The sequence below is a fragment of the Camelus bactrianus genome, chromosome X (genome assembly GCF_048773025.1).
Source record: "Camelus bactrianus isolate YW-2024 breed Bactrian camel chromosome X, ASM4877302v1, whole genome shotgun sequence".
NCBI classification, from domain to species: domain Eukaryota; kingdom Metazoa; phylum Chordata; class Mammalia; order Artiodactyla; family Camelidae; genus Camelus; species Camelus bactrianus.
In genome coordinates, this window is record NC_133575.1 from 59,861,198 (window position 1) to 59,875,723 (window position 14,526).

The 14,526-nt window shown below is 33.2% G+C and overlaps 1 pseudogene; it reads right to left on the reverse strand.

Annotated features, from left to right (window-relative positions):
• Positions 1 to 14,034: 14,034 nt before the first annotated feature.
• On the reverse strand, positions 14,035 to 14,526 carry LOC123614832 (small ribosomal subunit protein eS21 pseudogene; annotated as a pseudogene).

A 14,526-nucleotide genomic window follows, 5' to 3' on the forward strand; every position in this document is an offset into this window, starting at 1 on the left:
GTGAATGTTATCTTATGTGGAAAATGAACTTTTCAGATGTGATTAAGTTAAACATCTTGTGATGGGGACATTATTCTGCATTATCCCGATGTGCCCAATGTAATCACAAGGGTCCTGATAAGAGAGATGAAAGAAAGTGAGGCAGAAGAAAAAATGAAGTGATGATGAAAACAGAAAGGAGTAACGTGCTTTGAAGGGGCCACAAGCCAAAGAATACAAGCATACTCTGGAAGCTAAAAAAGAATCTCCAGAAGGAACGAGTACTGGTGACAACTTGATTTTAGCCCACTGAAACTGATTAAAGACTTGTGACTTTCAAAACTATAAGAGAATAAATTTGTGTATTTTAAGCCATTAAATTTGTGGTATATTGTTACAGCAACAATAGGAAACTAATACACTATCTGAGTCAATTTGGGCTTGTTTTCTCTTTACCAACTAAATCTATGTCCATGTAACAATCTTCATTTCAATAAATATTGTGTCAGGATAAACCGAGCTATGACATGGTAACAACCAAGCTTAAATCTTAGTGGGTTCCAAAAGCAAAGTTTATTTCTTCATCTCACTCTGTCTATTCACAGTTGTCTAGCATCTCTGCCCCAACTCTCCACTCCAGAGCCCAGGCCGATGGCCTATCTACCATATGAAGCATCATTTATCACCAAGGATAGAAGCAAAGAACATAATGGTTTGTGTGATGGTTCTTAAATTTCTGCCCTTGTACTACAAATATTTCATTGTCCAAAGCAAGTCACATGACCACATTTAACCTCAAGAGGGCACACTTACCATTTGTACATAAGGTCAATAAGGACAAGGGAAGTCCACTAACATTTGGTGCATGGCACTAATTACCACAATCAACAATTATTCAGTTTATTTTTTTAACAGCTCTGCCCCACAAACATCAATTCAAATGCCAGGAGTGAGGTAAGTGGTGCACTGGCAACTGTTTAAAACCAGCTCCCCAGGGGGAAAATTTATGTTATCTGTATCTATGTACATAAGTTTATTATAAACTTTAATGAAATAAAGAATATTTCATGCACAAGTTAGAAGTAATAATAAAATATAAAACGCTCTTTATCTTAAAAAATGGCAGTTTCTAATGATGGTAAAAATGTAATGTAAATGGATTCCTCATACATTGTTTCTAGGTATGTAAAATGGTAGTCACTCTGGAAAGTAGCTTGGCAGTTTCTTATGAAACATATACACATGACATATGACCCAGAAATTGATCTCTGGGTACATAGCCAAGAGAATTGAAAACTTATGTCTACACTAAACTTATACATGAATATTTATAGCCATTTTACTCACAAAAGTCAAACACCAGAGACAATCTAAATGTCCTTAAATGGGAGAATGGATAACAATCTGGTATATCTATACCTTAGAATACTATTCAGCTAAAAATTGAATGAACTACTAACACTCACAATAACTTGGCAGGATTTCAACGGCATTTGTATGAGTGGGGAAAAAAGGAAATAACAAAAAGTCATTTACTGTATGATTCCATTTAAGTAGCTTTGTAAAAATGAAAAATTATAGAGGTGGAGACTAGATTAGTGGGATGATGGTATACGGATGATGTAGAGCAGGTGAGATAAGAGTATGACAAGGGAGATCTTTGTGGTAATGAAATAAAATAATTCTGTGTCTTGATTGTGGTGGTGGTTACATGAATTTACATATGTGATAAGATTGCATTGTAGTACACTCAGACTCTTTGCCACTGCCAATTTTTTGGTCTCATATTGTACTATAGTAATTTAAGATATAACCATTGGGGGAAATTAGGTGAAGGGTACAAAGTACCTCTCTATACAATTTTTGCAACTTCCTTTAATTCTATGATTATTTTAAAGTAGACCTTAGAAAACACATTGTATATATCTATCTAAAGATATGTAGCTGTTAAAAAATAAAGTGGATAAATTTTGATTGTGGTAACTAGTGCTATGCACCAAATGTTAGTGGACTTCCCTTGTCAATATTGACCTCTCAACAAAACGAGTACAGAAGGAATGTATCTTGACATAATAAAGGACATATATGACAATCCCATAGCTAACATCATACTTAATAGTGAAAGGATAAAAGCTTTTCCTCTAAAATCAGAAACAAGACAAGGGTGCCCACACTCACTAATCCTATTCAACACAGTATTGAAAGTCCTAGCCAGAGCTAGTAGGAAAGGGATGAAATAAAAAGCATCAAAACTGGAAAAGAAGAATTAAAGTTGTCTTTGTATGCAGTAAAATTGATCTTATATCTAGAAAATCCTAAAGATTCCATTGAAAAACTGTCAGAATAAAGAAATAATTCACTAAAGTAGCAGGACACAAATTCAAAATATGGAATACAGTTGTGTTTCTATACACTATCAAATATGTTTAAAAGAAATAAAGAAAAAAATCCCACTTACAATAGCATCAAAAACAAAATACTTAAAAAATTAATTTAACCAAGGGGTGAAATATCTGTACACTGAAAATAAAGACTCTGATGAAAGAAATTCAAGACACAAATAAATGGAGAGATATTCTATGTTCTCCATTTGGAAGAAATAATATTGGTACAATATCCATACTACACAGAGCAATCCCTGTCAAAATTACAATTACATTTTTCACAGAATTAGAAAAAAATACTAAAGCAGAATGGAATCAAAAGAGACCCCCAATACTCAAAGAAATCCTGGGAGAGAGGACCAAAACTGGAGGCATCACACTTGATGGTTTCAAACTTTATTACAAAACTGTATCAATTAAAACAGAATAGTATTGGCATAAATATAGACAGACCAATGGAACAAACTCAAGACACCATATATAAACCTGCACATACATGTTCAACTTATATTTGACAAGGGAGCCAAGAATACTCACTAGGGAAAGGATAGTCTCTTCAATAAATGGCATTGGGAAAACTGGATAATCACACACAGAAGAATGAAATTGGACCCCTATATTACACCACTCTCAAAATTAATTCAAATGGATTAAATATTTAAATGTAAGACCCAGAACCCTAAAACTACAAGGAGAAAACATGGGAAAAGCTACTTTTCACTGGTCTTGACAATGATTTTCCAAATATAACACTAAAAGCACAAGCAATGAAAGCAAATATAAATGGGACTACATTAAACTAAATAGCTTCTGCACAGCAAAAGAAACAATCATCAAACAAAAAGGCAACTTATGGAATGGTAGAAAATATTTGCAAAACAATATATTTAATAAGAGATTAATAATAAAAATATAAGGAACTCAGATAACATAACTAAAAACATACAATTTGATTTTAAAATGTGCAGAGACTTGAAGAGACATTTCTCCAAAGAAAACATACAAATGGCCAACAGGGGCATGGAAAGATGCTCAACATACCTTATAATCAGGGAATACAAATCAAAGCCACAGTGAGATATCACCTCACACCTATTAGAATGGCTAGTATCAGTGAAACAAAACAAGAGGTAAGTGTTGGCTAGGATGTGGAGAAAATGAATCCCTTGTGAACTGTTGTGTGAATGTAAGTTGGTACAGACACAATGGAAAATGGTATGAAGGCTTCTCAAAAAATTAAAAATAGAACTGCCAAAGGATTCAGCCATCCTACTTTGGGATGTATATCAGAAACCTGAAGAAATATCTGCACCATGTTATGGAAACAACCTAAGTACCCAGCCACAGATGAATGGATAGAGAAGATATATATATATATGAATATTATTCAACCATGAGAAAGAAATCCTGCTATTTCTGACATGAATGGAACTTAAGGACATTATGGTAAGTAAAATAAGTCAGTCAGAGAAAGATAAATACTGTACAATATCACCTGTATATAGAATCTTAAAAAGTTGAACTCAGAAACAGAGTAAATGCAGATACTGACAGGCATATGTAGAATAGATAAACAAGATTTTACTGTATAGCACAGGGAAATATATACAAGATCTTGTGGTAGCTCACAGCAAAAAAGAATGTGACAATGAATACATGTATGTTCATGTATAACTGAAAAATTGTGCTCTACACTGGGATTTGACACAACATTGTAAAATGACTATAACTCAATAAAAAATGTTTTTTTAAAAAAGAAACAGAGTAAATGGTGGTTGGCTGGATCTGGGTGTGTGTGGTGGGGAGTTGGAGAGATGTTGGTCAAAAAGTACAAACTTCTAGTTACAAGATAAATAAGTTTTGAGAAGCTGATGTACAGCATGGTGATTATAGTTAAAAATACTGTATTACATACTTTAAAATTGCTAAGAGAGTAGATCTTCAATATTCTCACCACAAAAAGAAATGATAATTATGTGAGGTGATGGAAGTGTTAATTAATGCTACTGTTGTAATCTTTTTGTAAGATAAAACTATATTAAATAAACATGTTGTATACCTTTAACTTATAAAATGTTACAATCAAGTAGGTCTCAAAGCTGGAAAAATAATGTGTATAATTCGATGGCACTTAATGTATTCATTATATTTTGCAACAATCTCCTTTACCTACTTTCAAAACATTGTTGTCACACCCAAAGACCATGTACTAAAATCACATCCAAAAAAAAAAAAAAAAAAACTTAAGAATAAATTTGACCAAAGAGGTGAAAGACATATGCAGAGAACTATAAAACTTTGATTAAGGAAATTAAAGATGATGTAAATAAATGGAAGGATATCCCATGCTCTTGGATTGGAAAAATTAATATTGTTAAAGTGGTCATACTACCCAAAGCAATCTACAGATTTAATTCAATCCCTATCAAATTACCCAGGACATTTTTCACAGAACTAGAACAAATAATCCTAAAACTTATATGGAATCACAAAAAATACAGAATTGCCAAAGCAATACTGAAGAAAAAGAATGAAGCTAGAGGAATAACCCTCCCAGACTTCAGACAATACTACAGAGCTACAGTAATCAAAACAGCATGGTGTCCAAATGATCCAGCAATTCCACTTCTGGGTGTATATTTGGAGGGAACTCTAATTCAAAAATATAATGCACCCTAATGTTCAGAGCAGCACTATATACAATAGCCAAGACATGGATGCAACCTAGATGTTCATCGACAGATAAATGGATAAAGAAGTTGTGGTATGTTTATACAATGGAATACTACTCAGCCATAAAAAAGAACAAAATAATGCCATTTGCAGCAATATGGATTGACCAAGAGATCGTCATCCTAAGTGAAGTAAGCCAGAAAGAGAAAGAAAAATACCATATGATATCACTTCTTTGTGGAATCTAAAAAAAAAAAATGCTATGAACTCATCTACAGAACAGAAACAGACTCACAGACATAGTAAACAATCTTATGGTTACCCAGGAAAGGGGGTAGGAAGGGATACATTTGGGAGTTTGAGATTTACAAATGTTAGCCACTATTTATCAGAATAGATTTTTTTTTAAAGTTTCTTCTGTATAGCACAGGGAACTATATTCAATATCTTGTAATAACCTTTAATGGAAAAATATGAAAATGAATATATGTATGTATATGCCTAACTGGAACATTGTGCTGTACACCACAAGTTAACACGTTGTAATTGACTATACTTCAATAAAAAAAACACAGCATGATGTTGGTACAAAAAGAGACATATGGATCAATGAAACAGAATAGAGAGCCCAGAAATAAACTCACAGACTTACAGTCAATTAATCTTCAACAAAGGAAGCAAGAATATACAATGGAGAAAAGACAGTCTCTTCAACAAATGGTTTAGGAAGACTGGACAGCTGCATGTAAATCAATGAAGTTAGAACACTCCCTCACACCATACACAAAAATGAACTCAAAATGGCTTAAAGACTTAAACATAAGACAAGACACTATAAACCTCCTAGAAGAAAACATAGGCAAAGCATTCTCTGACATAAATCTTAGCAATGTTCTCCTAGGGCAGTCCTACCCAGGCAATAGAAATAAAATTAAAAAATAAACAAATGGGACCTAATTAAACGTATAAGCTTTTGCACAGCAAAGGAAACCATAAGCAAAACAAAATGACAACGTATGGAATGAAGAAAATATTTGTAAGTGATGTGACTGACAAAGGCTTAATTTCCAGAATATATAAACATCTCATACCACCTTAATAAGAAAAAAACAAACAATCGAATCCAAAAATGGGCAGAAGACCTAAATAAGCAATACTCCAATGAAGACATACAAATGGCCAATAGGCACATGAAAAAATGCTCAATATCGCTAATTATCAGAGAGATGCAAATCAAAGCTACAAAGTATCACTTCATACCAGTCAGAATAGCCATCTTTCAAAAGTCTACAAATGATAAATGTTGGAGAGGCTGTGGAGAAAAGGGAACCCTCCATACACTGTTGGTAGGAATGTAGTTTGGTATAGCCATTATGGAAAACAGTATGGAGATTCCTCAAAAAACTAAAAATAGACTTACCATATGATCCAGCAACCCCACTCCTGGGCATATATCTGGAGGGAACTCTAATTTGAAAAGATATGTGCACCCCATTATTCATAGAAGCACTATTTACAATAGCCAAGACATGGAAACAACCTAAATGTCCATTGACAGTTGACTGGATGAAGAAGCTGTAGTATATTTATACAATGGAATAATACTCAGTCATAAAAAAAGAATAAAATAATGTCATTTGCAGCAACATGGATGGACCTGGAGACAGTCATTCTAAGTGAAGTAAGCCAGAAATAGAAAGAAAAATACCGTATAATATCACTCATGTGTGGAATCTAAAAAAAGGAAAAAAGAAGACACTAATGAACTTATCTACAAAATAGAAACAGACTCACAGAAATAGTAAATAAACTTATGGTTACCCAGGGGGAAAGGGTGGGAAGGGATAAATTGGGAGTTCGAGATTTGCAAATATTAAGTACTATATATAAAATAGATAAACAAGTTCATATTGTATAGCACAGGGAACTATATTCAATATCTCATAGTAATATATAATGAAAAAATATGAAAACAAATATATGCATGTATATGTATGACTGAAACATTATGCTGTACACCAGAAACTGACACATTGTAAACTGACTATACTTCAATAAAAAAAGATCATGTACATATTAAGCACTCACTCTCCAGTCTCTGACAAATAACAAGTTGTCTCTATGGATTTGTCCATTATGGATATTTCATATAAATGGAATCATGCAGTATATGACATTTTGTGTCTAGCTACTTTCATTTAGCATGTCTTCCAGACTCATCCACATAGTAGCATGTATCAGTATTTCATCCTATTATTGGCTGAATAATATTCTAGTGTATGGCTATACTACATTTTAATTCATTCATTGGTTAATGGGCATTTGGGTTGTTTCCACCTCTTGGCTATTGTGAATAGTGCTGCTGTGAATGTTCGTTTACATATGTTGATTGAATAACTTCTATGCTTTTGTTGATACAATCAGGAGTGGAATTGCTTGGTCATATGAAAATTCAGTGTTTAAATTTTGAGGAACTACCAAACTTGTCCACAGTGGTTGCACTATATTACATTCCCAAGAGCATGAATGAGAATTCAAATTTCTCCAAATCCATTACAACACATTTCCTTTTTTAAAAATTTTAATGATTCTAGTTATGTAAAATAAGATTCCTTTCAGATTTTTTTTCCTTTTTTTTTTTCCTTTCAGATTTTTAAAATTCATTTTCATTTATTTAAATTTTTTCAGGCTTAATGAGGTAAAATTAAAAATTTAAAACTATGTATGTTTAAGGTGTACAACATGATGATGATTTAGATATACTTTGTGAAATTATTACTATTATTAATTAACATATACATCTTCTCACATAGTTACCATTTTTTTGTGTGGTGAAAACATTTAAGATCTACTCTTTTAGCAACTCTCAAGCATACCACACAGTGTTATTAACTATAGTCATCATGCTGTACACTAGATCTCCAGAGCTTATTCATCCTGCATAACTATAACTTTGTACCTTTTGATCACATCTTCTCATTTTTCCACCCCCTATCCCTGGCAACCACCATTCTACTCTCTTGTTTCTATGAATTTAACTTTTTTAGATTGCACATATAAAATAGGAAAAAATTCAGTCTTTCCCTCCTGTTATAGGGAAAAACCTCAGTTCAGTCTAACTCTTGTGTGTTTCTTTTACTACTCACACAAAACACTGCACTTATGACACTTCTGGTCACCTAATGTGTGGGGGTTTTTCCCATAACAAGGAAGGTTCTGTTACCAGTTAGATGTCTCATAATTTAGCTCCATTTTGACAATATCTACTCAAAGACAGCATCAGAGCCCACAGGTTAAGGGCTGAATCCCAAGACACTGTGTGCGTGCATGCATGCGTGCACACACACACACACACACACAAACACACACTTCAGATGTCATATCCCAGGTTGTTACCTATGCTCTGGTCAAGCAGGTACAGGTAGGGGGTTCCAACAACACCTTCTTTTTGTTTGGTTAATTTGCTAGAGTGGCTCATATCAAAGAACTCAGAAAAACACTTATACCTATACATCTGCCAGTTTATTAAAGAATATAATAAGGGATAGAGATGAACTGCCAGATGAAGAGATAACATAGGATGAGGTCTGGGAAGGTTCTGAGCACAGGAGCTTTTGTCCCTGTGGAGTATTACCCTCCACGTGCGGATGTATTTACCAATTTGGAAGCTCTTCAAATTCCACACTGTTGGGATTTTATGGAGGCTCCCTCACATAGGCACAATCAATTATTAACTCCATTTCCAGTCTTTTCTCCCCTCTCTGGAGAAGTAGGTATTGAGGCTGAAAATTCCAAGCTTATAATCATGGCTAGGTCTTTCTGATGACCAGCCTCCCACCAGGAACCATCCAGAGTTGCCTCATTAGAGCAACATGTGTCTCCTGGGCTGCAGTACTAAGAAACTCCAAATAAACACCTTTTTACTTCAATCAGGTCTCTGTTTCTGAAATTTTGGTTGTGTTCATGACACCTTTATTGAAGATCAAATAATGTAAATTCATGGATTTATTTCTGGCCTTATATTCTATTGCATTGTTCTATATGTATTTTTTTAGGTTAGGACCAACTGTTTCAATTGCCATACCTTTGTAGTATAATTTGAAATCTGGTAATGTGGTGCAACTGGCTTTGTACTTCTTGCTTGAGATTGATTTGGCTATTCTGGGTCTTTTGTGTTTCTATATACATTTTAGGATTGTTTTTCTATTTCTGTGAAAAAATGCCATTGGAATTTTGATAGAGATTGCATTGAACCTGTATATTGCTTTGGGTAGTATGAACATTTTAACAATATTAACTCTTCCATTCCTTGAACATGGGATTTCTTTCCATTTGTGTGTCTTCATTTTCTTTCATCAGTGTTTTATAGATTTTAATTTACAGATATTTCATCACCTTGGTTAAATTAATTCCTAAGCAATTTATTTCATTTTTAATGCTATTGTAAATGGGTTTAGTTTCTTAATTTATATTTGAAATAGTTTGTTGTGCATATATAGAAACACAAAATATTTTGTATGTTTCCTTTGTATCCTGCAACTTTTTTGAATTCATTTATTAGTTATAACAGTTTTGTGAAATCTTTAGGATTTTCAATATATAAGATCTCTTATGCTTGTACCTACAAATAGAGAAACTACTTTCTGAATTGGATGTTTGCTTTTATTGAAATATAATTGATGTACAATATTACATTAGTATCAGGTATACTACATAATGATTTCATATTTGCATACATTATGAAATGATCACCATAAGTCTAGTAATCATCTGTCCCCACACAAAGTTATTAAAATATTATTGACCATATACCTTATGCAGCATATTGCATCCCCATGACATTTATTACATAACTGGAAGATTGTACCTCTGCCCCTATACCTATTTCACCAACTCCACAACTCCCACCTTTCTGGCAACCATGTATTTATTCTCTGTATCTATGAGTCTCTTTTCATTTTGTTTTGTTTGTTTTTTATATTGGTTTTTCGATTCCACATACAAGTGATATTATGCAATATTTCTTTTATCTGCCTGACTTATTTCACTTGGCATAATACCCTCTTGGATCATTGGACCATTTATGTTGTTGCAAATGGAAAGGTTTCATTTTTATATAGCTGAGTAATAGAAGACTTTCTTTCTTAATATATCTTCTTTATCCACTTGTCTATTGATAGACATTTAGGATGTTTCCATATCTTGGCTACTGTAAATAATGCTGCAATAAACATTGGAGTACAAATATCTTTTTAAATGATTGGTTTTGTTTTCTTTTGCTAAATACAAAGAAGCGAAATTGTTGGATCATATGGCAGTTCTTTTTTAAATTTTTGAGTAACTTCTGTACTGTTTTCCATAGTAACTTCACTAATTTACAATCTCAGGAACAGTACATGAATGTTCCCTCTTCTCCAAATCATCACCAACACATATTTTATTTGTTGTCTTTTGATGTAGCTGATGAAGCCATTCTGACAGCTATGGGGTGCTGTCTCATTATGGCTTTGATATACATTCCCCTGATGATTAGTGATGTTGAGCATTTTTTCATGTGCCTGTTGGCCATCTGTAGTCTTTTTTTGGAAATATGTTTATTCAGGCCCTCAGCCATTTTTTAATCAGGTTGATATTTTTGTTGAGTTGTATGAGTTTTTTGCATATTTTGGATAAGAATCCCTATCAGATATGTTGTTTGCAAATATCTTTTCCTATTCTAAGCTGTCTTTTCATTTAGTTGATAGTTTGTTTCCTTTACAAAAGTTTTTTAGTTTTATGTAGTCCCAATTGCTTAGTTTTGCTTTTGCTTGCCTTGCCAGAAGAGACATATCCAAATTAATAATGCTTAGACTGATGTCAAAGGGTATACTGCTTGTGTTTTCTTCTAGAACTTTTATGGTTTCAGGTCTTACATTTAAGTCTTTAATCCATTTTGAGTTTATTTTTGTATATGGTGTGAGAAAATAGTCCAGTTTGATTCTTTTGCATGTAGCTGTCCAGTTTTTGAAACACCATTTATTGAAGAGGCTATTTTTCCCCATTGTATATTCTTTCCTCATTTGTTGTAGACTAATTGACCATGTAAATGTGGGTTTATTGCTGGGCTTTCTATCCTGTTCCATTGATCTATGTGTCTGTTTCTGTGCCAGTACCATGCTTTTTTGATAACTGTAGCTTTGTAGTATAATCTAAAGTGAGGGAGCATGATACCCCCAGCTTTGTTGTTCTTTCTCAAGACTGTTTCGGCTATTTTGGGTCTCTTGTGTTTTCATACAAATTTTTAAATTATTTATTCTAGTTCTGTAATAAATGCCATTGGTATTATGTTAGGGATTGCATTGATCTATAGAGTGCCTTAAGGAATATGGTCATTTTAACAATATTACTTTTTTTGTGTTTAGCGTGTAGAAATGCAACAGATTTCTGTATATTAATTTTGCATCCTGAAACTTTAATGAATTCATTTATTAGTTATAATAGCTTTTTGTGGTATCTTTAGGATTTTCTGTGTATAGTATCCTGGAAACAATTACAGTTTTAATTCTTCATTTTCAATTTGGATTCCTTTTATTCTGTTCTTGTCTGATTGTTGTGACTAGGGCTTCCAATACCATGATGAATAAAAGTGGTAAGAGTGAGTATCTCTGTCTTGTTATTGATATTAGAGGAAATGTTTTCAGCTTTTAATTGCTGAGTATGATGTAGGCTGTAGAACTGTCACATATAGCTTTTATTTTGTTTAGTTGTGGTCCCTCTAGACCCACTTTGTTGGGATGGTTTTTCAACAGAATTGATGTTGAATTTTGCCAAAAGCTTTTCCTCCATTTATCCAGAGGATTATATGATCTTCATTTTTCAGTTTGTTAATGTGGTGTAACACAATCATTGATTTGAAAAATTTTGAACCATCCTTGCATCTCTGGGATAACTCCCACTTGATTATGATATATGATCCTTTTAATAGATCATCAAATTTGATTTGATATTTTGTTGAGAATTTTTGCATCTATGTTCATCAGGGATATTGGCCTAGAATTTTCTTTTTTTGGTGTCTTTTTCTTATCTTGATATCTGGGTGAAGCAGGCCTCATAGAATGAATTCAGAAGCAGTCCTTCCTCTTCAATTTTTTGGGGATACTTTGAGAAGACTAGGTATTAACTTGTATTTAAATATTTGGTAGAAGCCATCTGGCCCTAGGCTTTTGTTTGTTAAAAGTTTTTTTTAAATCCACGATTCAATGTCATTACTGATAATTGGTCTATTCACATTTTCTATTCTTCCTGATTTGCTCTTGGGAGACTGAACTTCACTAGGAATTTATCCATTTCTTCCAGGTTGCCCATTTTATTATATAATTGTTGGTAATAAATTCTATGAACATTAGTATTTCTATGGTGTCAGTTGTAACTTCTTTTTCATTTCTGATTTTATTTACTTGGACTCTTTTTCTTGAGTCTGACTAAAGGTTTATCAATTTTATCATTTCAAAAAAACCTGCTTTTAGAATCACTGATCATTTCTATTTTTTCAGTCTCTATTTTATTTATTCTCCTCTGATCCTTATATTTTTCCTTGTACTAATTCTGTTTTTCTTCCTTGTTCCTTTAGGTGTCAGATTATATTGTTTTTTGAGAGTCTTCTTTCCTGAAGTAGGTTTGCATTACCTTAAACTTTTCTCTTAAAACTGCTTTTGTTGCATACTATAGATTTTGAATAATTGTGTTTCCATTTTCATTTGTCTCCAGGTATTTTTTAAAATTTCCTCTTTATTTCTTCCTTGACCCCTTGGCTGTTCAGTAGCATATTGCTTAGCTTTCAGATATTGGTGTTGTGGTTTTTTTCTTGTAGTTGACTTCTAGTGTCATACACTTGTTGTCAGAGAAGATGCTTGATATGATTTCAATCTTCTGAAATATACTGAGACATGTTTTGTGGCCTACCAGATATATCATGGGGAATGCTCTACATGTATGTGAAAATAATGTGTATATTGCTTCCTCTGGATAAAATGTTTATATATAAAGTACATCTAGTCTAATGTGTCATTTAAGGCCAGTGTTTCCTTATTGATTTTCTGAATGGATGATCTGTCCTTTGGTGTAAGTGGGGTGTTGTTAGGTACTTGTTTTACTGTCAATTTCTCCCTTATGTTTGTTAACATTTGCTTTATGCATTTAGGTGCTCCTAAATTTGGTGCATGTACGTTTACAATTGTTTTATCTTCTTGTTGGATTAATCCTTTTATCATTATGCAATGTCCTTCTTTGTCTCTTGTTATGGTTTTTGTTTTAAAAGCTATTTTGTCTGACATAAGTGTTGGTATCACAGTTTTCATTTCATTTCCATTTGCATGGAATACCTTTTTCCATCCATTCATGTTCAGTCTGTGGGCATCTTTAGATTTGACGTGAGTCTATTGTAGGCTGTGTACAGATGGATCTTGTTCTTTTGTCCATTCATTCATTCCATGTCTTTTGATTGGAAAGTTTATTCCATTTACATTTAAAGTAATTATTGATAGGCATGTACTTATTGCTATTTTTATATTGCTTTCAGGGTTTTTTTTTTAATAGTTCATTTTTGTTCCTTTCTTCTTGTTTTGGTCTTTTCCTCCATGATTTGATGACTATATTTAGTGTTATTTTTGGATTCCTTTCATGTGTGTGTATGTATATCTATTATAGGTTTTGCCTCTGTGGTTACCCTGAAGTTCATATATAACAATCTATGTATACATGTAATTATTTTAAGTTGGTGATCTTTAAGTTCAAGCACATTATAACAACACTGTAGCTTTCCTGACCCCCATCATCAAGTTTAATATTTTTGACATCATATTTTACATATTTTTGTTTTGTGTATCCTTTAACTACATATTGTGCATATAGTTAATTTTATTGTTTTTTTTTAAACCTTTCTACTAGCCTTTTTTCTGCGGGGGGAGGGTTTCACTGTTTATTTATGACAAATATTCTACATCCATGATCCTCTCTAGTTTCAGAAGTTCTTTGAGATGATGCCATTGGCCTTGGCCAGTTGGAAAATGGAGTCATCTGACTCACCCATTCTGCAAATGACCCCACAGATAGCATAGGTTTTAAGCTGGCCATTAAGCCTGCCTGTCACCTTGTCAATCTCAGCCACGTTCATCTAGGTGGACGCATAGTCCTTGGCATCAATGATGTGGTTGCTGGCAGAGTATTTCTGCGGCATGTACAGGTCCATGAACTCGCTGGTGTCTTTCTGCATGACAAGGGCATGCCTGATTGCAGCATAATGAGAGCACAGAAAGTTTTCTACTAGCTTTGTAAGTGTTTGATCTATTACTTTACTCTATGTTTGCCTCTAACAATGAGATTTTTTCCTGTAGTAATTGTCATATTTCTAGCTGTGGTAGTTAAGCTATCAGGTCCTGGGCTTTTCTTTGTATGTTTTGGTCACTGCTTCAATCTTCTTACTCATTATAGGTCTCTATAGGTTTTTGATTTC